General features: G+C 37.8%; 1 protein-coding gene across 11 annotated transcripts in view; it reads right to left on the reverse strand.

Annotated features, from left to right (window-relative positions):
* The window catches only part of LOC129780389 (zinc finger CCCH domain-containing protein 13), a 372,838-nt gene that overhangs the window by 290,177 nt on the left and 57,897 nt on the right, over nucleotides 1–24,764 (reverse strand). For 2 of the 11 annotated variants that reach the window (XM_055788602.1, XM_055788600.1), the window contains exon 3: nucleotides 24,240–24,684. The exons of the other annotated variants lie outside the window; for them this stretch is intronic. The gene's annotated coding sequence lies outside the window, so the exon portion shown is untranslated. The remainder of the gene's footprint in view (nucleotides 1–24,239; nucleotides 24,685–24,764) is intronic. 11 annotated transcript variants of the gene reach the window in all.

The following is a 24,764-nucleotide window of genomic DNA, read 5'->3' on the forward strand; positions in this document are numbered from 1 at the left end:
GAACCGGAGGAATTCCTCTTATATTTGAATCAATATTTATTTATTACGCGACCGAAGAGGTTTCGTCATGGGTTATCTCGAGAGGAACCGGAGGAATTCCTCTTATATTTGAATCAATATTTATTTATTACGCGACCGAAGAGGTTTCGTCATGGGTTACCTCGGAAGGAACCGGAGGAATTCCTCTTATATTTGAATCAATATTTATTTATTACGCGACCGAAGAGGTTTCGTCATGGGTTACCTCGGAAGGAACCGGAGGAATTCCTCTTATATTTGAATCGATATTTATTTATTACGCGACCGAAGAGGTTTCGTCATGGGATGCCTCGAAAGGAACCGGAGGAATCCCTCTTATATTTTAAACGATAATTACTTATAACGCGACCGAAGAGGTTTCGTCATGGGTTGCCTCGAAAGGAACCGGAGGAATCCCTCTTATATTTTAAACGATAATTACTTATAACGCGACCGAAGAGGTTTCGTCATGGGTTGCCTCGAAAGGAACCGGAGGAATTCCTCTTATATTTAAATCGATAATTACTTATAACGCGACCGAAGAGGTTTCGTCATGGGTTGCCTCGAAAGGAACCGGAGGAATTCCTCTTATATTTAAATCGATAATTACTTATAACGCGACCGAAGAGGTTTCGTCATGAGTTGCCTCGAAAGGAACCGGAGGAATCCCTCTTATATATTAAACGATAAATGATTATAACGCGACCGAAGAGGTTTCGTCATGGATTGCCTCGAAAGGAACCGGAGGAATCCCTCTTATATTATAAACGATAATTACTCATAACGCGACCGAAGAGGTTTCGTCATGGGTTGCCTCGAAAGGAACCGGAGGAATCCCTCTTATATATTAAACGATAAATCATTATAACGCGACCGAAGAGGTTTCGTCATGGATTGCCTCGAAAGGAACCGGAGGAATTCCTCTTATATTTTAAAAGATAATTACTTATAACGCGACCGAAGAGGTTTCGTCATGGGTTGCCTCGAAAGGAACCGGAGGAATTCCTCTTATATTTAAATCGATAATTACTTATAACGCGACCGAAGAGGTTTCGTCATGGGTTGCCTCGAAAGGAACCGGAGGAATTCCTCTTATATTTAAATCGATAATTACTTATAACGCGACCGAAGAGGTTTCGTCATGAGTTGCCTCGAAAGGAACCGGAGGAATCCCTCTTATATATTAAACGATAAATGATTATAACGCGACCGAAGAGGTTTCGTCATGGATTGCCTCGAAAGGAACCGGAGGAATCCCTCTTATATTATAAACGATAATTACTCATAACGCGACCGAAGAGGTTTCGTCATGGGTTGCCTCGAAAGGAACCGGAGGAATCCCTCTTATATATTAAACGATAAATCATTATAACGCGACCGAAGAGGTTTCGTCATGGATTGCCTCGAAAGGAACCGGAGGAATTCCTCTTATATTTTAAAAGATAATTACTTATAACGCGACCGAAGAGGTTTCGTCATAGATTGCCTCGAAAGGAACCGGAGGAATCCCTCTTATATATTAAACGATAAATCATTATAACGCGACCGAAGAGGTTTCGTCATGGATTGCCTCGAAAGGAACCGGAGGAATCCCTCTTATATTATAAACGATAATTACTCATAACGCGACCGAAGAGGTTTCGTCATGGGTTGCCTCGAAAGGAACCGGAGGAATTCCTCTTATATTTTAAAAGATAATTACTTATAACGCGACCGAAGAGGTTTCGTCATGGGTTGCCTCGAAAGGAACCGGAGGAATTCCCCTTATATTTAAATCGATAATTACTTATAACGCGACCGAAGAGGTTTCGTCATGGATTGCCTCAAAAGGAACCGGAGGAATCCCTCTTATATTATAAACGATAATTACTCATAACGCGACCGAAGAGGTTTCGTCATAGATTGCCTCGAAAGGAACCGGAGGAATCCCTCTTATATATTAAACGATAAATGATTATAACGCGACCGAAGAGGTTTCGTCATGGGTTGCCTCGAAAGGAACCGGAGGAATCCCTCTTATATTATAAACGATAATTACTCATAACGCGACCGAAGAGGTTTCGTCATGGGTTGCCTCGAAAGGAACCGGAGGAATCCCTCTTATATATTAAACGATAAATCATTATAACGCGACCGAAGAGGTTTCGTCATGGATTGCCTCGAAAGGAACCGGAGGAATTCCTCTTATATTTTAAAAGATAATTACTTATAACGCGACCGAAGAGGTTTCGTCATGGATTGCCTCGAAAGGAACCGGAGGAATTCCTCTTATATTTAAATCGATAATTACTTATAACGCGACCGAAGAGGTTTCGTCATAGATTGCCTCGAAAGGAACCGGAGGAATCCCTCTTATATATTAAACGATAATTACTTATAACGCGACCTGAAGAGGTTTCGTCATGGGTTGCCTCGAAAGGAACCGGAGGAATTCCTCTTATATTTAAATCGATAATTACTTATAACGCGACCGAAGAGGTTTCGTCATAGATTGCCTCGAAAGGAACCGGAGGAATCCCTCTTATATATTAAACGATAAATCATTATAACGCGACCGAAGAGGTTTCGTCATGGATTGCCTCGAAAGGAACCGGAGGAATCCCTCATATATTTAAATCGATAATTACTTATAACGCGACCGAAGAGGTTTCGTCATGGGTTGCCTCGAAAGGAACCGGAGGAATCCCTCTTATATTATAAACGATAATTACTCATAACGCGACAGAAGAGGTTTCGTCATGGGTTGCCTCGAAAGGAACCGGAGGAATCCCTCTTATATATTAAACGATAATTACTTATAACGCGACCGAAGAGGTTTCGTCATGGGTTGCCTCGAAAGGAACCGGAGGAATCCCTCTTATATATTAAACGATAAATCATTATAACGCGACCGAAGAGGTTTCGTCATGGATTGCCTCGAAAGGAACCGGAGGAATTCCTCTTATATTTTAAAAGATAATTACTTATAACGCGACCGAAGAGGTTTCGTCATGGGTTGCCTCGAAAGGAACCGGAGGAATTCCTCTTATATTTAAATCGATAATTACTTATAACGCGACCGAAGAGGTTTCGTCATGGGTTGCCTCGAAAGGAACCGGAGGAATCCCTCTTATATATTAAACGATAATTACTTATAACGCGACCTGAAGAGGTTTCGTCATGGGTTGCCTCGAAAGGAACCGGAGGAATCCCTCTTTTATATTAAACGATAATTACTTATAACGCGACCGAAGAGGTTTCGTCATGGGTTGCCTCGAAAGGAACCGGAGGAATCCCTCTTATATTTAAATCGATAATTACTTATAACGCGACCGAAGAGGTTTCGTCATGGGTTGCCTCGAATAGAACCGGAGGAATCCCTCTTATATTATAAACGATAATTACTCATAACGCGACAGAAGAGGTTTCGTCATGGGTTGCCTCGAAAGGAACCGGAGGAATCCCTCTTATATATTAAACGATAATTACTTATAACGCGACCGAAGAGGTTTCGTCATGGGTTGCCTCGAAAGGAACCGGAGGAATCCCTCTTATATATTAAACGATAAATCATTATAACGCGACCGAAGAGGTTTCGTCATGGATTGCCTCGAAAGGAACCGGAGGAATTCCTCTTATATTTTAAAAGATAATTACTTATAACGCGACCGAAGAGGTTTCGTCATGGGTTGCCTCGAAAGGAACCGGAGGAATTCCTCTTATATTTAAATCGATAATTACTTATAACGCGACCGAAGAGGTTTCGTCATGGGTTGCCTCGAAAGGAACCGGAGGAATCCCTCTTATATATTAAACGATAATTACTTATAACGCGACCGAAGAGGTTTCGTCATGGGTTGCCTCGAAAGGAACCGGAGGAATTCCTCTTATATTTTAAAAGATAATTACTTATAACGCGACCGAAGAGGTTTCGTCATGGGTTGCCTCGAAAAGAACCGGAGGAATTCCCCTTATATTTAAATCGATAATTACTTATAACGCGACCGAAGAGGTTTCGTCATGGATTGCCTCAAAAGGAACCGGAGGAATCCCTCTTATATTATAAACGATAATTACTCATAACGCGACCGAAGAGGTTTCGTCATAGATTGCCTCGAAAGGAACCGGAGGAATCCCTCTTATATATTAAACGATAAATGATTATAACGCGACCGAAGAGGTTTCGTCATGGGTTGCCTCGAAAGGAACCGGAGGAATCCCTCTTATATTATAAACGATAATTACTCATAACGCGACCGAAGAGGTTTCGTCATGGGTTGCCTCGAAAGGAACCGGAGGAATCCCTCTTATATATTAAACGATAAATCATTATAACGCGACCGAAGAGGTTTCGTCATGGATTGCCTCGAAAGGAACCGGAGGAATTCCTCTTATATTTTAAAAGATAATTACTTATAACGCGACCGAAGAGGTTTCGTCATGGATTGCCTCGAAAGGAACCGGAGGAATTCCTCTTATATTTAAATCGATAATTACTTATAACGCGACCGAAGAGGTTTCGTCATAGATTGCCTCGAAAGGAACCGGAGGAATCCCTCTTATATATTAAACGATAAATCATTAGACCGCGACCGAAGAGGTTTCGTCATGGATTGCCTCGAAAGGAACCGGAGGAATCCCTCTTATATTATAAACGATAATTACTCATAACGCGACCGAAGAGGTTTCGTCATGGGTTGCCTCGAAAGGAACCGGAGGAATCCCTCTTATATATTAAACGATAATTACTTATAACGCGACCGAAGAGGTTTCGTCATGGATTGCCTCGAAAGGAACCGGAGGAATCCCTCTTATATTATAAACGATAATTACTCATAACGCGACAGAAGAGGTTTCGTCATGGGTTGCCTCGAAAGGAACCGGAGGAATCCCTCTTATATATTAAACGATAATTACTTATAACGCGACCGAAGAGGTTTCGTCATGGGTTGCCTCGAAAGGAACCGGAGGAATCCCTCTTATATATTAAACGATAAATCATTATAACGCGACCGAAGAGGTTTCGTCATGGATTGCCTCGAAAGGAACCGGAGGAATTCCTCTTATATTTTAAAAGATAATTACTTATAACGCGACCGAAGAGGTTTCGTCATGGGTTGCCTCGAAAGGAACCGGAGGAATTCCTCTTATATTTAAATCGATAATTACTTATAACGCGACCGAAGAGGTTTCGTCATAGATTGCCTCGAAAGGAACCGGAGGAATCCCTCTTATATATTAAACGATAATTACTTATAACGCGACCTGAAGAGGTTTCGTCATGGGTTGCCTCGAAAGGAACCGGAGGAATTCCTCTTATATTTAAATCGATAATTACTTATAACGCGACCGAAGAGGTTTCGTCATAGATTGCCTCGAAAGGAACCGGAGGAATCCCTCTTATATATTAAACGATAAATCATTATAACGCGACCGAAGAGGTTTCGTCATGGATTGCCTCGAAAGGAACCGGAGGAATTCCTCTTATATTTTAAAAGATAATTACTTATAACGCGACCGAAGAGGTTTCGTCATGGATTGCCTCGAAAGGAACCGGAGGAATTCCTCTTATATTTAAATCGATAATTACTTATAACGCGACCGAAGAGGTTTCGTCATAGATTGCCTCGAAAGGAACCGGAGGAATCCCTCTTATATATTAAACGATAAATCATTAGACCGCGACCGAAGAGGTTTCGTCATGGATTGCCTCGAAAGGAACCGGAGGAATCCCTCTTATATTATAAACGATAATTACTCATAACGCGACCGAAGAGGTTTCGTCATGGGTTGCCTCGAAAGGAACCGGAGGAATCCCTCTTATATATTAAACGATAATTACTTATAACGCGACCGAAGAGGTTTCGTCATGGATTGCCTCGAAAGGAACCGGAGGAATCCCTCTTATATTATAAACGATAATTACTCATAACGCGACAGAAGAGGTTTCGTCATGGGTTGCCTCGAAAGGAACCGGAGGAATCCCTCTTATATATTAAACGATAATTACTTATAACGCGACCGAAGAGGTTTCGTCATGGGTTGCCTCGAAAGGAACCGGAGGAATCCCTCTTATATATTAAACGATAAATCATTATAACGCGACCGAAGAGGTTTCGTCATGGATTGCCTCGAAAGGAACCGGAGGAATTCCTCTTATATTTTAAAAGATAATTACTTATAACGCGACCGAAGAGGTTTCGTCATGGGTTGCCTCGAAAGGAACCGGAGGAATTCCTCTTATATTTAAATCGATAATTACTTATAACGCGACCGAAGAGGTTTCGTCATAGATTGCCTCGAAAGGAACCGGAGGAATCCCTCTTATATATTAAACGATAATTACTTATAACGCGACCTGAAGAGGTTTCGTCATGGGTTGCCTCGAAAGGAACCGGAGGAATTCCTCTTATATTTAAATCGATAATTACTTATAACGCGACCGAAGAGGTTTCGTCATAGATTGCCTCGAAAGGAACCGGAGGAATCCCTCTTATATATTAAACGATAAATCATTATAACGCGACCGAAGAGGTTTCGTCATGGATTGCCTCGAAAGGAACCGGAGGAATTCCTCTTATATTTTAAAAGATAATTACTTATAACGCGACCGAAGAGGTTTCGTCATGGATTGCCTCGAAAGGAACCGGAGGAATTCCTCTTATATTTAAATCGATAATTACTTATAACGCGACCGAAGAGGTTTCGTCATAGATTGCCTCGAAAGGAACCGGAGGAATCCCTCTTATATATTAAACGATAAATCATTAGACCGCGACCGAAGAGGTTTCGTCATGGATTGCCTCGAAAGGAACCGGAGGAATCCCTCTTATATTATAAACGATAATTACTCATAACGCGACCGAAGAGGTTTCGTCATGGGTTGCCTCGAAAGGAACCGGAGGAATCCCTCTTATATATTAAACGATAATTACTTATAACGCGACCGAAGAGGTTTCGTCATGGATTGCCTCGAAAGGAACCGGAGGAATCCCTCTTATATTATAAACGATAATTACTCATAACGCGACAGAAGAGGTTTCGTCATGGGTTGCCTCGAAAGGAACCGGAGGAATCCCTCTTATATATTAAACGATAATTACTTATAACGCGACCGAAGAGGTTTCGTCATGGGTTGCCTCGAAAGGAACCGGAGGAATTCCTCTTATATTTAAATCGATAATTACTTATAACGCGACCGAAGAGGTTTCGTCATGGGTTGCCTCGAAAGGAACCGGAGGAATCCCTCTTATATATTAAACGATAATTACTTATAACGCGACCTGAAGAGGTTTCGTCATGGGTTGCCTCGAAAGGAACCGGAGGAATCCCTCTTTTATATTAAACGATAATTACTTATAACGCGACCGAAGAGGTTTCGTCATGGGTTGCCTCGAAAGGAACCGGAGGAATCCCTCTTATATTTAAATCGATAATTACTTATAACGCGACCGAAGAGGTTTCGTCATGGGTTGCCTCGAATAGAACCGGAGGAATCCCTCTTATATATTAAACGATAATTACTTATTACGCGACCGAAGAGGTTTCGTCATGGGTTACCTCGGAAGGAACCGGAGGAATTCCTCTTATATTTGAATCGATATTTATTTATTACGCGACCGAAGAGGTTTCGTCATGGGTTACCTCGGAAGGAACCGGAGGAATTCCTCTTATATTTGAATCGATATTTATTTATTACGCGACCGAAGAGGTTTCGTCATGGGTTACCTCGGAAGGAACCGGAGGAATTCCTCTTATATTTGAATCGATATTTATTTATTACGCGACCGAAGAGGTTTCGTCATGGGTTACCTCGAAAGGAACCGGAGGAATTCCTCTTATATTTGAATCAATATTTATTTATTAAGCGACCGAAGAGGTTTCGTCATAGGTTACCTCGAAAGGTACCGGAAGAACCCTCTATTTTTTAGAATGACAATTAGTTATTGCGCGACGCCAGAGGTTCCGTTATGTTCCTTCTTTAAACCGAAGCCATGGTATATTTATCAACTTTTTTCCGTTCAATTAAAATCAAAGAGCAATCGCTTTTTTGAATAGAAAATGAGTATTAGTAATTGATAAAAAAAAAAGCAGTCAGATATATATTTTCGAAACTACGACAAATAAAACAAGTCACAAGTAACAAACATCTAGACCATATTATTTTATCTACACAAATACCTATAATAAAGAACTGTTTTATTTACATAAACATATATAAATATATATAATATATTTCACTAAACATGGACATCAAACATACCCACACATACCATGAATTAAATCTGAAATGTTTAACTGTTTGCTCGTGGCTAGTCATTTACGCTGGTATAAAAAATTACTACTACTATTCTGTGTTGCAATCATAACTGCTAACCCATATTATGTTTTCGGATTCATGTAAATCTATGAATACCCCACTTCGTATAAAATTTAACCGTTGGCTTGTTTTGCGTCACCCGGCGGATACCTATGCTTTACACTCTAATTTCTTTTTAAGTTCTCCCTCATTTTTTTGAGTGCTGACGACAATAATATGTAGCATGGAGGTTATTCTATTGATACTGATAGAATCATAATCTCGTGTGAAATTCGAAAAGATCAACGCCACGATAAATAATGTAAGCCAACCACCGCCATCTGAAAATAATTGTGAATTATCAATTTCCAAACAAATTAAAAATAACCCGTTAAATAAATATGAAAATAACGACGTCTAGTTTTGGTCTGATTCAAATACGTAGTAAAACTTTGAAAACATCTATGATTGCTGTTTCATGTTCCTGGAATGATACTGATAAATTCTCCCCCAGAAAGAATTTTGGCTTAACGCTATATTGCGTCACATATAGCGCTAAGCCAAAATCTTTTCATTTTTTCAAAACATAATAATTGAGCTCAGTAAGAGCTAGAATGCAAGAATGATGTCTACTGTTACGAAAATTGAAATCATATGATTGGAATATATGTTTTGACTAAAAAAACCCAGTATTTTTCTTTTCTCTGCAAATCTTGTAGAAATTAATAACAATTTTTTGACAATATTCCTGAAATACTCATAAAAAGATTCAACTACTCGCGAACCATTTTACATTACATCCATTTAGATGGCATAACGTGCACTTATAATTTCTGTGGTCATTAAAGGTTTTCGCACATATAATATGTAAAATTCGTCCGCAGTACTCACACCTTATCGAATCTGTCAAATTGTCCCTCGAGCCACAAATACTGCAGTTATCCCTTATTGAAATAAGGTTCTCCATTAGGAATGTCTCGAGGAACGTCCGGTATTGTACTGGGTCGAATTTTTCAATAGATTCCCCGGTCAAGAAAGATTCTATGAATTTAAGTACGTAAACCCCACAATTTATGCCATCTTGCTGCTGGGGGACTTTTTCTTCGATGATTGTCCATTCAAAAATATCAACAAATCTCATAACTCCAGCTTTTATGGTAGATGTGAAGAAACCTTCTACTGTTTTTCTCAATCTCTCCTGAGATTTTAATGAGTCGAAATAATGGAATTTTTTTGAATTGTGATCGATCACAATAAAAAAAAAATGCATATTTGTTAAAACTGGAACGATCCACATGTGACCAGTTCTATTGGCAAATAAATCAACCAATCTCGATTTTGCATAGTCAGTAAGAGTTGCATTCGTACAAAACAGAGAAGGACTATCAAAAAAGCCAACATACTGGACATCTGTAGATTCTGACTTCTGTATTAACAAAAGCGCAATATCTTCGACGCAAAAATTTGTTAACATCTGCTTAGGACTTAAGCAGATTAACTCATCGTAGGCAACCGATCGGATGTTGCCCTGAAGATGTAAAAATCCCAACCGTCCTTCAGGGTCTTCAGCTCCTCGTTTGAAAAAGGCGCTATTAGTGTAGTATCCATTTGGTAGAGTACCACACTTCTTGTAAGGAGAAACTAATGGCTCAGTGCTGCGTAATGAGCCTAATGAATATCCCTGATGAATTGGAATGTGTATAGTCTCATTTTCAATATAGATGCAACAGATCACATTAGTCACACTCTCCATTTTCAAGTTGAATATTGTTTTTGCCTTCTTAAAATTATTGAAATCGTAATTAGGTTTTAAAGGCTCATCCTTAGCTGCACGTTTCCAACGGGATACAGCTCCTTCAACATCCCGTTGCGTAACGATTCCAATATCCATCCCATTAGAAGCCAACGCTGATGGTTTCTCGCCATCTTGAAGCATTGTAATCTTATTTGCAAAGTCCCCAACTGTAACTGTCATAGTCGATTCCAAGTTTTTTTGAAGTTCTTTTTCAATTTCAATGTCATTTATCTTCATCTCCTGTCTTCGTTTAGTCCCACGAATTATGAAATTCTTATAACGAAGACTAAAGGCCAAAATATAATCCTTCAATACTTTTATAAGGATGTCAACACGAATCGGACATTTTCCGATACGATTGGACATCCTCCGGAGAGTTTCCTTCAACATACTGAAGTAACTTTCAGCATTTGCGTTACTGAAACGCACTTGTACTGAAATTTTCTCATTGGGATCTTTCGATGGGATCATCACCGCCGAAATTAGAGGTAAAAAGGCAAAATATTGACGAATAACATATTTTAAGAATGCAATTTCGTTATTTTTATCGTCAACATCCAAATTCTTGATAATATCTTCTAGAATTCTCATGCAATCTTTAAAAAACGGGCTTTTCTTATATATAGCCTCATCTCGTATCGTATTCCGGTCAAATAGGGTTTCATCGTGCTCTCCAACGTTACATTGAATATATTCTTGCAATGTTCAAATAATACAAACTCCCGGAGTGAATTATTTCTCTGATACTCATTCCCTAGAAGGACATATATAAGGTTTTTGAAAATGTTCAAAAATTCGTTATATGTTTCGGAGTGCACCACATATACGAAAATCACTTTCAAAATAGTTCTCTGTTTAGATTGTTCGAAATATAATTCTATGTCACGGTGTATGTGTTTAAACAAATGAACTGTACATAATTGTATGAGAACTAAATTTTCATGTTTCTCTTTGACCCCCGTAACAATTAAGTATGTCGTTTCCAAATATTGAGATACATCCATTCTATCATTAAATTCCTTTAAAATGGCGTTTATTTCAGCCCAATCATGATCAACCACTATACCATGAAATGGTGGGAAATAATTATAAAAACTTTCAAAAGAAGTTCTAATGTTCCATAAAAATCGTCGCAGACTCGTGCTAGTTCTTTCGTTTGTTATATAAGTAGCAAACGGAAATATTGACGGCTTCCGAGTATCTCCGGGAATGCATACGGGCCGTACAATGCTGAACATCATACGTTGTTTCCTGTTATCAGAATCCATATTGCTATGTCCAAACGGTTTGGCCACTATAGCACCGGTTCCATCAAAATGTAGCATAAACAAAGGCATTTCGGGTGTGGACACGAAATCAGAAAAATCTTTATGAAGAACAGAGAACTGCAACTTCGAAAACAACATGACCTCAAAGGGACAAACGCTTACATGTTGCAACATTTTGAATTCTGTTTTCCCTTTTTTGGGAGATCGAGGTAAATCTTTTTCGACAAGCCACATACTATGAAGAGATTCAATAGTATCTTTGGCTAAAAAGTCCTCTGCTTTGGCCTCTCTCCTTAAATTATAAATTGTATTAGCAGGGATCGGCCACACTGGTTTTTGGCAAACAATTTTATCGGTTTGCGTCGAAATAATTATTTTATCCTCATATTCACGAGGAGCAAATTTCAAACTCTCGTCCTTTGCATGATTACGATTGGGACCACGAAGTTGAAATGTTCGTACATTCATATCGGAATGCAATTTGTCATTGGATGACTCCCAAACTTCAAATATTTTGGAGCCATCTTCTGGATTGCATTCCTTACTTTGCATGGAGTGTTTCAGTAAAAACAGCTTACATGGAAGTTTATTGCCTTCTACGCAATATGCTGAGATTTGCAAAACATTTGTCCTGCTCAAAAAATTGTATCTTTTGATTCCAATTACACTGCAGGTATGCTTCTTTTCTAACCATTGATTCACAATAACACTTGCATAATCATATGGAAGAAAAGAAGGCCTAGAAAGAGCATCGTATGAAACGAATTTCTTCCACTCTGCAGCAGTGAAAAGGATCGAAAAATCTACTCTTTTAAAATTAAAAGCCCCCCACGAATAATTCCTTTTCCCGTCCCAAACTTCAGGCGCACAATCCATTTCTGAAAATAAAAAGAACCAAAATTTTCTTTCAAATTTAATTTCACAGAAGATTGCTGGCGTTGAAAAAATACCTGTGTTGTTCTGGTTAACAGCTTCAAAATTCCTAAAAGAAAAGAATGTCTTACATTATTAAAGTCACAATGAATGAAATCGAATCAGATACGGAGAAAAATTAATCGAAAGTTTGAAGTTTCCGTCAACAAAGACAAGAATCAATCAAAACCAACTATTTTTTCCAATTAATGACTAAATTAGATTTTTGACCTATCCAACTCATTTTTATCAAATAAATTAGACATCCAGTTAATGTGTATGAATAAGGTTAATGTAGATAGTAGAGTGGGTTAGTGAGATGGTTATAATCTTAATGAAAAAAAAAACATTATTTCAGCGATACCAAAGTGATGTTGTCATGCCTCAGTGTCAGTTTGTGTGACGTGAAATATAGCCTTCAAACGAACCCTGTTGTGTTATACATAATCATTTTCAGTTAGTCAGTTGAACTTCCTGTCAGAAGCTAATTTTGGTTTTTGCTCGAATCAAAATAGTCGAGATGTCGCAACATATGACTGCTACTTACAATCGGATTTATTTTTGCAAAAAAGCTTGCGAAATTGGTGCAACAAAGCCTGCATTAAGTGTTGTAGAATGTGTTAGGCTGTTAAGAAAACGGAAGCTAGGAGAAACGATCTCATTGACTGAAGCTGCTGGCCTTGGATACTCTAGCAGGAAAATAGAACATTCTAAATGTTCGGATGATACATCTTACCACTTTAATTGTTGAAACCCGTTTGAGGGATATCAGTACATATAACAAACAGCTCTTTTCAGGACCACCATTTGGAGTTTCAAAAAAATCAAAAAAACATATTTCGGAACAATGAAAAAATTACATTTAAAAAAATGTTCCGAACAAAACCTACGTTAAACTTACGTCCGTGCTTAGGCTCAGACCCTCCTACTTTTTGACGTGGGACTACGTCTAATTCGAATATGTGGGGGATAGAATGAAAACCTAAACACAGAACATGCAGGAAAAAAATGAAAGACTTCGAATGCGTATAACTCGAACATTTCTTGATAGATCGGAAAGATGTTTGCGTCAATTGATAGGAAATATTTCTACGTATCTATCACAATTAATAAAATGTTATTTTTCCTGAGATGAATATGTGAATAATTATAAAATGTCAAGCGTAGAAATTTAGTGGTCGCCAATAAGCCCATAAGAAAATTTCAAATTCACCCTATCTCTCCCCAAGCAAATAAGAATCAATTTACTTTTTTATTATTTCGGATATCACTTTAGAATGCATTGAACTGTAATTTTGAACTGTTTAAAAATAACTCTTCCGTAAAAGGTTCGGTGTAGACCTACGTTTCTTCGGTTATGTCCCCGACATTACTCACCCGTCTTTTTTTTTCCTGTTCAGTGTTTAGATTTTCATTTTATCCTCATAAAGTCTTATTAGACATAGTCCCTACGTCAAAAGTATTCGCATTCCGAGCGAGCGCTTCATCCAAACCTCATTCGCAAAGGTATGTATGTTTGAATAGAGCTTTGTTGATTACTCCTTATTGACAAAACGAGTAAGTTAAAACAAAAACGCATCGAAATATATAGGAAAATGAAATGCCTCCAATTTTCGAAAAGAACAATAAACATACAAAAGAGAACTGTTTTCGGCGTTGGCACCAACCCTGAAACCCGTAGTCCTACGTCAAAAGGTTCGTTTGTCACCACATTTCTCGCCTTTCTTGCAGCATTTAAATTCGAAGAGGATTTTATTGCTACCCCAACATTGAAATTAGAGATGAAACGGATATCCGGTAACATTACTACTATCCGGCCGGGTATCGGATATTAGAAAAAATCAATTATTTATGATAAACAGAAGATAATACAAAACAAAATAGCTCAATAACATCAAATCATAAATAAGGTTTGTTTACTGAAATGCAAGAATTTTCGTTCAAAATTAAATTTGTATAAACTCATAACATTAGAAAAAAAATGTATTTAAAACTCTTTGCAGGAAACCTTCATTTTCTAGTGAATAATATTGATTCTAAACAGAAAACTCATCACTTATGAAATTACCTTCAGATACATTTTTTATAAGAGATTATTCTACCACATGAAGAAAATAATGTTTTCATTTCACATTGAACGAAGAAGTTTATTTTCATTCATATTTTCAATTTAAAAGGTGTTCATTCTGCCTGAAAACCTATTATTATCTTTAACGCTTCACTTGCTCATAAAAAGTAATTCAATGGCTTGTCGTTCATTTAGTTTTCACCGTGAAGTGTTCGGGAATAAGGCCCTTCATCATCGTTCATTATTTTTGTGTTAAAATGCGTTAATTTCTCCCTAGAATTTCCCATTTGCTTCAAGCACACATGTAGTTGGTCCTAGTTTCGTATTCGCAAAAAGGAGTCTAATATCCGACCTCGAAACATACCGAATATCCAGTATCCGGCTAAACTACTATTCGTTTCGTCACTAATAAAAAAATCATTATTAATGAAGCGACATAATTAATATCTGCGTATTGCTTCCGTCAGAGGTGAATTGTTGAAACTTACAGTTCTAAAATAACGAGAACTTCGTATGGTTTTAATCCTAAAACTGCCAGAAACACTACACACTAGAACACCATAATTGTACTTTTTTTTTCTTTGTTAGGGGAGACAATGAATATTTCGATTGATTTGTCTCCGTATATTCAACATACTCAAAATTTAATAATATAATTGAATGAGACAATTGAGAAACGCTCGCATAATAATATAAAAATTGAGTTCGGGATTGCAAATTTTATTGAAGTTGTACAAATTTCATAAAATCAACAATATTCATTACCTTCTAACAGATCAAGCTTTAAAAAATGTTTTTTTTATGAAAAACAATGCTATTATTTCATTATTACTGTTGAAGGAAGACCAATATTAAGGTATTATGTTTTTCAATCTTCCATTTTTCGGGAAATGATGAAAAATGAAACATTGACCAAAATCTGCATTTATTCCCTGTAGAAGATACTATTGAATGGTCTTACATCTCAATGTTTGTTCAGTTGTAGTAATGTAGAAAGTATTTTGTTTATCTGTTTTATTAAGTTATGTTATTGAAACACCTCCCGCACAAAGTTGCTTTACACCGAATTTTATGTCCAATTAGGTTATATAGAATTATATGAAATTGATGGTAAGTGGTAGATAATAAATTAAACTACCTTTTGCCTAAAAACGTTACCATATGGTTGCTTTCCGAAGACATGAAAAACTATCGAAGTTTCTGTTGCGTCCAGAGACAACTTATTAACTATATTGTTCTGTTTGTACAGCAGCTTTGATTATTTTTCATGGCTTTGGGAAACAAGCAATTGTAACGATTTGGCATCAAATGATAGGTTAGTTTATAAGCCACCTCTCATCATTATGTTACCGTTTAGAAATTAGTTCTTCAATTAATTAAGTTAGATATAGAATTAAATAAATTAGAGTATAGGAAATTTCAAATGAACTAGGATTTAAGTTAGCTATAAATATAATTACACACACATATACTCACACCGAACACATAAACCTGTTGTCGGGCGAAAACGCCATAAAAGCCGTGGATTGCGCAATAGATATTTGATAAGCGACATCCGAAAAAGGGAACGATGGGAAAAGGAAAGCACTACTGGGTCTACAATAAAAGCTCTTTATCCAAGGCACAACAAAAGCTATTAAAGTGATCCCGATTATAGAAATTCAAATAAAACCTTTGAAAACTGCAGTTCGACCTGAAAGGACGGAAGGATCAGGTATGGTTTTGGATAAAGAGCAAGACCCAGTAGTAACTCTGGACTTTCAATTTTTTCCCATCAGGATCCAATATTTTTGCCCTGAATTCAGATTCCCCGGAGCGAAACGATTTTGAGGAAGATTGCTGCCGTCCACGAAGCTCTGCAGCAACGAGCAACTTGAGTTACCAACCCTATAGTAACTCTTCGAGCTACGGCAAAGCTCGCGGCGCCCAGGTTTCGCTCGACAACATCCGGCCGGCCACATCACACTGACATATACACAAATGTAAGTTGAATAAACAAAAAAAAAGGAATCTATCTGTGTTTTTACTTGTGAACTGAATCCTTGATTTGTGCCCAAAAAGAGAGTGAGCCGATCTTGAGCCTCCGAGTGTCAAGCTCGAGCTAGCCGAGTTAAAAGAGGCAGTTGAAAGCCCACCCTCAATGGTCCCCGTGGCTTAGACCAGGGATCGAGGGCTTTTCTAGGATTAGCCCTTCTGGCTAGTCTGACATAAATAAGAGAGAGTAACAATTAGTTTCGTTCACTTTTAAATTACCATTGGGCAATTAATGCGGTTTAAAGCAACTAAGCAGAAAGAACATGATCCAACATAACCTAACAAAAAAACACCTAATCGAATGCGAAAATATGTCAAACTTTCTACAGTATTACTTTAAGAACACGCATTTTGGAATAGAAAAAAAAACGATTAAACTTGCTACAGAAAAAAAACAAGTTTTGACCATTTTTTATCTTCGATTTATCTTCAGTTCCCGGAAAATGGAAGATTCGAAAAAAATAAATTCTCGAACATTGGAGTTTCTTCGACGCCATTTATCGAAACTACACCAATGTTTCGTAAAAACCTGATTTATATCCGTACGAAATGGCTTTAAAACATTTGAATTTTAAAAAATACTCACCGTAAGACCAAAATAGGATGGACCCTAGACGCCGCTATTTTTTTTTAAATATTGAACGCTAGAAAAAGGAAAATTATTATAACATTTAATCAACAAATAAATGGCTACCCACCTTTAAAAGTTTTATGTTAAAATAGCAGTCAAAACTGCTGTTTGCTACAAAACACTTTTACAAAATATTGAACCACAATTTCTCAAGATTTCCTTACCGTCTCGTTAAATGCTTTCCAACAAATGCAAAGACTTATGAAAAGGCGGGAGAAACAACGAAAAAAACCAAAAATATGCAAAAGAGGTAGGATAACAAAATTATCAAGTTTACTATATATAACGGGGAAATATTGTCAAAAACAACTTCAATGTCTTCAATGAAGAAAGGTGGCATCATCCGAATCAATGTTTACAAACAAAATTTAAAACAGTAAAACAGTTGCAAAATTTGCTACTCGTCTGTTTGTTGATGATTTCGTACAAACGAAAGCATTATGAGTGCATGCGGAGCGTTAACCAAATGGCGAAAACAAGGCAGTCTTGCAGCTTAAGCCGGATTTAGACGTTGAGAGTTACTCGGTTGCGAGTAAACGTCAATCGATCCGAAGAATTACGAACGCACCCATACCACGTAATTTTACATTTGAATTGCATGTATGGGGCTTCTCGCAGTCGAGCGTTTTTTTTTTGTTTGTAAACGAGCGAGTAGCTCCATACATACAAATCAAATGTCAAATTTCGTGGTATTGGTGCGTTCGTAATTCTTCGGATCGATTGATGTTTACTCGTAGCCGAGTAACTCACAACATCTAAATCCGGCTTTACGTAAGGCCGAGGACATAGTGAGCGCGATGCGATGCGGGCGCGAGCGCGGCCTCGTTTGCGGGGAAGCTCTTTCGTTCACGAATGCGGAAATCAAATGCAAACCGCCCGGACCTGACATAGTAAACGCGATGCGAACGCGATTTCAATACGGCGAAACTGTGTGGAGTGTTTTGCCGCGAGTGAACGCAAGTGATGGTTGCCAGACGATTTATCTATAAATATCTTCACAACCGAACTCATCAAACGAAAATAAAAATTGAGTTGTTAAGAGAAAAAGTAACCAAATACCACTGAGAAAATGTTTCATTTGATGTACTTTCAATTTAGATTTTCGGTTGAAGCTTTTTCGAAAAAAATACAATATATTACTAAATTAAATATCTCACAATTCAACTGTTTACAGAATGAAGATGTGATATCATATCTGGCATCCTTGTGCTGGGTTGTTTACATGTGGAATGGAGTGGAATAAAACATCAAAAAAAAGTCACAGAAGGGTTGTGTCCGAGACACGACCGCATAGTTGACGTAGGATCCCGTTAGGTGATCTGTTGATTTTGGATATGTTTGAAGAATTACCTCGTTAAACTCTTTGATAATGATTTGATGGCCCTGTAAAGGACCGTTTTGTTTGGTTGTTGGGTATTGTTTGTTCACTCGACCAGTGTTTACCGAGTGATGATGAGAGAAGGATGGTAAACAGTCTTTAGATGGTGCGTATCAGATAAAAGATACCGAAGTGGAACGAGATATGATGAAAACCGCCCTCTGTGATCCTAGACAAGATACCTCCTGTGATATGTATGGATGAAGTAAAGAAAAAAAAAACTCACCAATATATAAGATAATATAAGATAATTACCAATACCGAACACAATCATCAATTTTTCTCATCAGTAAAAACATGTAGAGAAAACATACTTGGAATGGAGAAAGTAATTTTCTTTTATAATTTTTACTTTCTAAGTGTTTATTCAACCCAACGCGAATTTTAATTGGACTAACAACACCTAATACTATATATAGAGCATATGGGAAATCACATTTTCTATTATTTTTCATGCCGTACAAACTTTCCTTGGGTGAAAATGAACACAACAAAACAGACAGCTTAAACGACCCGTTCTCGAACGGGAACACACCTTGGTTTTTATTTATGGGAATTGAAATAAATCGTTTCATATATCAATAAAGCGCCGACGAAAGTCAGCAATCAAAAGCTCAGTAACGACAAGTGACGATATCTCCTTCGTCGTCTAGCACAATATCTATAACTTTCAACACAAAAGACTTCGTCATGCGATGGGAAATTGTGACAACATCACAGTCGATTAACAAAAACATGTTGTCTTCCAACAAAATTGCAGACGCGAGCAACAATACTATGAAGATGCATGGTAAATAGTTTGGATGGCGGAAAGACATTAGATATCGTCGTTCTATCCAAGTTATATGACGAAAAGCGATATAGTATTTATGCTTCCAACTTTGACCATTTTTCATTGTTGAATTTAAGAAAAAAAAATCATATTAGGAATTCTCTGCTTATAGCACATTTATTGACGAGCAAAATTAGCACTAATATGAAGAAATCCGACAAATATTGTTTTTTTTTTATTTTGCAATGCTTTATATGAAAATTTATTCGAAAAACGAGAGTTTAAGATATTCAAATTAAATCAAATTAAAAACCTTTTTAAAAAAATTCGAAGGGTTGTATGCGAGACACGACCGCTTAGGACGTAGGACTATGCAATTTTTTTTTTATTTGTTGGTTTATCATTTTGGATATTATTTGCGAATACGTCGACATTTCATAAATAACTCTGTAGTAAAAAGTTCCGGAGACCCAGAAAATTTTTTAATGGCTTGCGTGTTCTGGTATAACCATTTCAAGAAGCAACGATTCTTTGTTGCCTTTGTGACAACAATACACTAATCAGTCATATGTCGCAATTAGTTTCTTTAAATCAATGCACGCATTGCACTGATTATTTAACAGAGTATTACTTACTATGCAAGGGTGTTCGTTTACTTCGTTTACTTCGCAAATATTCTCTTTTCGCTATCCCCTTTTCGTTGTTTCTATTCTAGCGGTTGCATAAATTACCCGATATTGACAGCTCTGTTCAGGAAAGCACACAAATGGACAGAACAAATGTATGGGGAAATGAGAATGCTTCCAATTTTCATCAATTTGATCCATATACAGACTATGGGGTTGTAATTTATAGCATATAAAACAAATCTTAGAAAATTTCCGATTCGATTGGTATGCAAATCCGTTCGCAGCAAAAATAGTTATTAACGTTAACTTTATTTCATAAAAACATGACCTGTTCTCTGATTTGGCACCCTTAATGTAAGACGGTGTCCTAGGTCAAAAACCTGCCGCTCTATAGCTCCACAGCTCTTCAGCTCATGAGCTCTGCAGCTACGCAGCTTAGCTCTCTATTGTGAACTCTATTCAATACGACACTTTACGTTAAAATATTCAATACGACACTTTACGTTAAAAAGATTTCTTCTTTTCTATACGTAAGACATTATCTTCAAATAAAATACTGGTAGCAGCTGAACACTACTGAACTACTACTGATCAATCCCTTTTTATCATGCTCCACGTAAACTATCCTTTTTCGCTCTCTTCCGTGTTGCTTTCTTATTTGCGATTCACATAGAACGTTACGGAGAAGAACGTCTACGTTCCGTCAACGTCTCCACCAATTCACACATGCAGTCAATACTTCCACCAACCCGTCACGTCAAATGTCAATCGAATGATTTATTTTATGTTATTCATGGTGTCGCCATCTACAACAATTTTAAATTGCAATCCCTTCTTTCAAATCAGCATGCCTAGAATCAGTCCTAAATTTTGAAAAATTCAATGAAAATCATTGAATTAAAATGCTTGAACCCCGTAGTCCGACCCTTATTCAACAATAATAATATATAGACTATTTCTCTCAGCTAGGCGCGAATGATTTTCACTCCGAAATTTGGAACTAAAAGATATGTTGGCATAAAAAGTACAGTATGTTACTTATAATGCGACATGCCGAGGCACCATTTAGTGTCGCATTGGAGGCAATTTTGACCAGTAATTGGACATTTGCGACAGGTGGCGACTTTCAAAGTGGGGCTATAATTTGGGCCCCGAACTCAATGTTTACAAAAATGTCCAATTAGAGGTAAAATATCTAACTAAACGTGTTGCATCACAGGTCTGTCCAATTAGCTAAATGTCGAATTAGATGTAAATTACTGTACAACCAAAATCAAAACTAAAGCCGTGACACAAAGCCCAGACAGAAACCAAACGAGCCGTCCGTCTCCGTCAATTATTCTTTTCTACAAATCCTGCCGGTCGTTTCCGTTGAACTATGCTGACGGGTCTTTACGTTGCCGGTGTATGTGAATGTTTCCATAATAATTGCTTGGTAGAATAACTGACGTAACGTGACGTGACGGGACGTGAACGTGACGTGGATGTTGTATGTGAATCGCATTTTATACCACTTCCATTAACTTAATACCATGGACAGACATACAACTGTACTAGCGCTGTACGTGTACAGCGTTGTACAGGTACCACGATAGCATGACACACATACTTTGGTTGTACATTGTACCGCATGTCAGACTGACAATCAGAAGTTTGAATTTATTGCATTGTATTTTCACCAATATTTCAATGAAAAAGGTTTTTATTTAGCGTCTAAACTATCGAACACAACAAATATGTTTCCAATCTGAGTTATTGACTCAAGAGAAAGTCAGTGAAAAGATTGTATACCAAATGTTTTGTTTCGTTTTGTTCATGCTACCCACCACTAATCGTCTATGGCGCTGCGCACAGTACAACTGTAGCCATGTACAGCGGTAAAATAGGTCGGTACAGGTACAGCGATTGTAACGAGTTACTTGCATGGTTCTAGCGCTGTACATGGTGACAGACATACAATTTTCGAAGTACAACGCAAGTACAGCTGTATGTCTGTCATAAGTATAATGCTCACGCTGCTGCACCTTGTACCATAAACTCAACTGTGTACATCTGACGTGTAAATATCGAGATGGAATATAGAAGGTGGGAAAATTCACGGGTTTTGGTCAACGAATTTAGAAAGTGACCAGGTATGCTATAGGGGTACTCGCGTTAAGCCGGATTTAAGTGCAATTCACATGCAACATACACGTCACGTTCCATCCCGTCACGTCACGTTACGTGAATTATTCTACAATACAATTCTTATGAAAACATTCATATACACCGGCAACGTAACGACTCGTCAGCATACGTTCAACGAAAACGACCGGCAGGATTTGTAGAAAAGAATAATTGACAAAGACGGATGGTTCGTTGGGTTTTTGTCTGGGCATTGTGTCTCGGCTTTTGTTTTTGTATTTTGGTTATATTTTTTAAGCCAACATATCTCTTGGTTCCAAATTTCGGAGTCAAAATCATTCGCGACTAGCTGAGAAAAATAGTCTATATATTATTATTGTTGAATAAGGGTCGCAACTATATAATTTAAGCATTTAAATAATATAATTCGATGATTTTATGTCAACGATGTCAACGTTTAATGATGTTCCCTTCGTTGTGTCCCTGTTTCATATCCCTCCTATCCGATCTATAAACTTTTACTTAGTCGCGGCAATACATACACACACTCTTTACAGATACACGGGCCGAAGGTTGTGCAGTCCACTGATGATTCAACAAGAGCCAAAGGTTGTACCGCTCATGACAACTCTACACGAGCTGATGATTGCGCCGGCTAGTGATCATTCTATCCTAGATTCCTCGAGTCGAAAAAGACGCACCACGCTAGATATGGGGTGCAGAATAGGGGGGCGTTGCTGATTAACGGTTAGCTGCATCCCAATAGGAAGTATCCCATAACGGGCACACGTACAGAGCACTGAAGACTGCATCATCCCAATTATGAGAACACTTGTAATACTAACCTCGAGCCAACCGCGAGTAATCGGTTACATATTACTAACATAGACTACGTCTTACATTGAGGGTGCCAAATCAGAAAACAGGAAGCAGGTTCTGTCCATTTGTGTGCTTTCTCGAATAGAGCTGTCAATAACGGGCAACTTATGCAACCGCTAGAATAGAAACAACGAAGGGTAAGAAACTTGCATAGTAAGTAAGATGTCGCTAGCGTATAAGTATTGCATCTCCTCTGAGGAAAATTCTCAGAATCTTTCTGTGCTCGAATCAACAAAGGTCACTTATTCTGCTCGTTTTGTGTTTTATGTGCTGTGAACGCTAGCGAATATTTCACTTGAAGTGCATCTGGCATTGCAATTAATACAACCATCCGAGCATGGCAAAGCAGGAGAAACAAGAGAAGAGTGCAAGCTAGCTTTGTTGACGGTTTTGACCGAGAATAGAGAAACGATTTTTCATAAACGGTCATTCTCGCGATGTTTCATTTTTATCGCTGCAACTGTGTGCATCTGTTAGACGCGTGTTTAATGCTTGTTAAATGGCGATGCACGGAAGATGCCTCTCGTTAAATACTCAGTGCGATGTATGCATTGATATAAAGACACAAAATGCGACATTTGACCAATTAGTGTATTGTTCTCGCAGAAGCAAGAAAGAATCGTTTCTTATCGAAATGACTCTAGAAAATCACGCAAGCCATTAAACCTTTTCAGGGTCCCCGGAACTTTTTACTAAAGAGTTATTTATGAAATTCCGACGTATTATCAAATAATATCCGAAATTATAAACTAAAAAATTAAAAAAAAAGATTGCGTAGTCCTACGTCCTAAGCGGTCGTGTCTCGGATACAATCCCTCGATTTTTTGTTTTTGAACGTGCGAGTAGCTCCACACATATAAATCAAATGTCAAATTTCGTGGTATGGGTGTGTTCGTAATTCTTCGGATCGATTGACGTTTACTCGCAACCGAATAATTCACAACGTCTAAATCCGGCTTTACTTTAGTAAATAGCGTGCAAAATTGCCTGAATTTGCACGGATTTTTTTGTAGTTAAATAAAAATGGATATATATATTTCTTCCTAAAAAGCTTCAGATTTGATGTAGAAATATGTGTTCTACAAAATTTGATATATTTCTTTCTATACATTGACAATGGAAAATATGAATGATCAACATTTACACTGCAGTCTGAAGCGGCTGACTCAAAATCCAGCATAGTATGCCTTGTTGACAGCGCCCATAAACAATAACTCCGTCATTGAAACATTGATAGATGCATGACACCGTTGCTTCCACTCTCCAAAAAGGCCCCGAGGTATCCATACTTGGAAAAACAAAAAAAATATTAACATTCTTTGAAGAACAACACAGATAATTCTTAACGAAAAGAATAAATTACCTGAAGAATCACCATGAAGAATCAATGTACCATTGAGCTTCCAATCATATTTGTACTCTCCACAACTCCTTAGTGTTCCAATTTACTTACATTTTTTCATGCAATCCTATATGTTTTTGTGTCATTCTTCGGCATAAGCTTCGAGTAACCGGTCATGTGCTGTGAGCGTCTCCGTTAAAGCATTGTTTTCGGTTACCGTTGGCTGTTATTTTTTTTTTATCGCCCGGGTGTGCTTTTTTCGCGCGTTTTCGAACTGTTCGAGATATCGTAAAACGCAGTGTGAACTCGGAATTAGTGAGAAAAGCAGAATCATCAAAGCCTGGCAAGGCCAGCCGGCTTTCAGTTTTCGCCGATTTGTCGCCATCGCAATCGAAGTCGGACATCGGTGCTCAGTTGCACGCACACAATACCAGCGCGATTCGCTGTTCACTTACAGCAGTGTGAAGGAGAGCATCACTTCTTAGTGGTGTGTGATAGTGCCGAGCGCTCAAGCGCTCCGATTGAGAAGCAAGCAGCGGTTGCCAGTTCATCAGCACTGGGTGCATTGTGGTGAATAGAAATAAATAAGATATAAGATTTTTTTTTTTTAAATTTTTTTTTTATTTTTAATTATTA

Source organism: Toxorhynchites rutilus, chromosome 3 (genome assembly GCF_029784135.1).
Source record: "Toxorhynchites rutilus septentrionalis strain SRP chromosome 3, ASM2978413v1, whole genome shotgun sequence".
In the NCBI taxonomy this organism is placed as follows: Eukaryota; Metazoa; Arthropoda; class Insecta; order Diptera; family Culicidae; genus Toxorhynchites; species Toxorhynchites rutilus.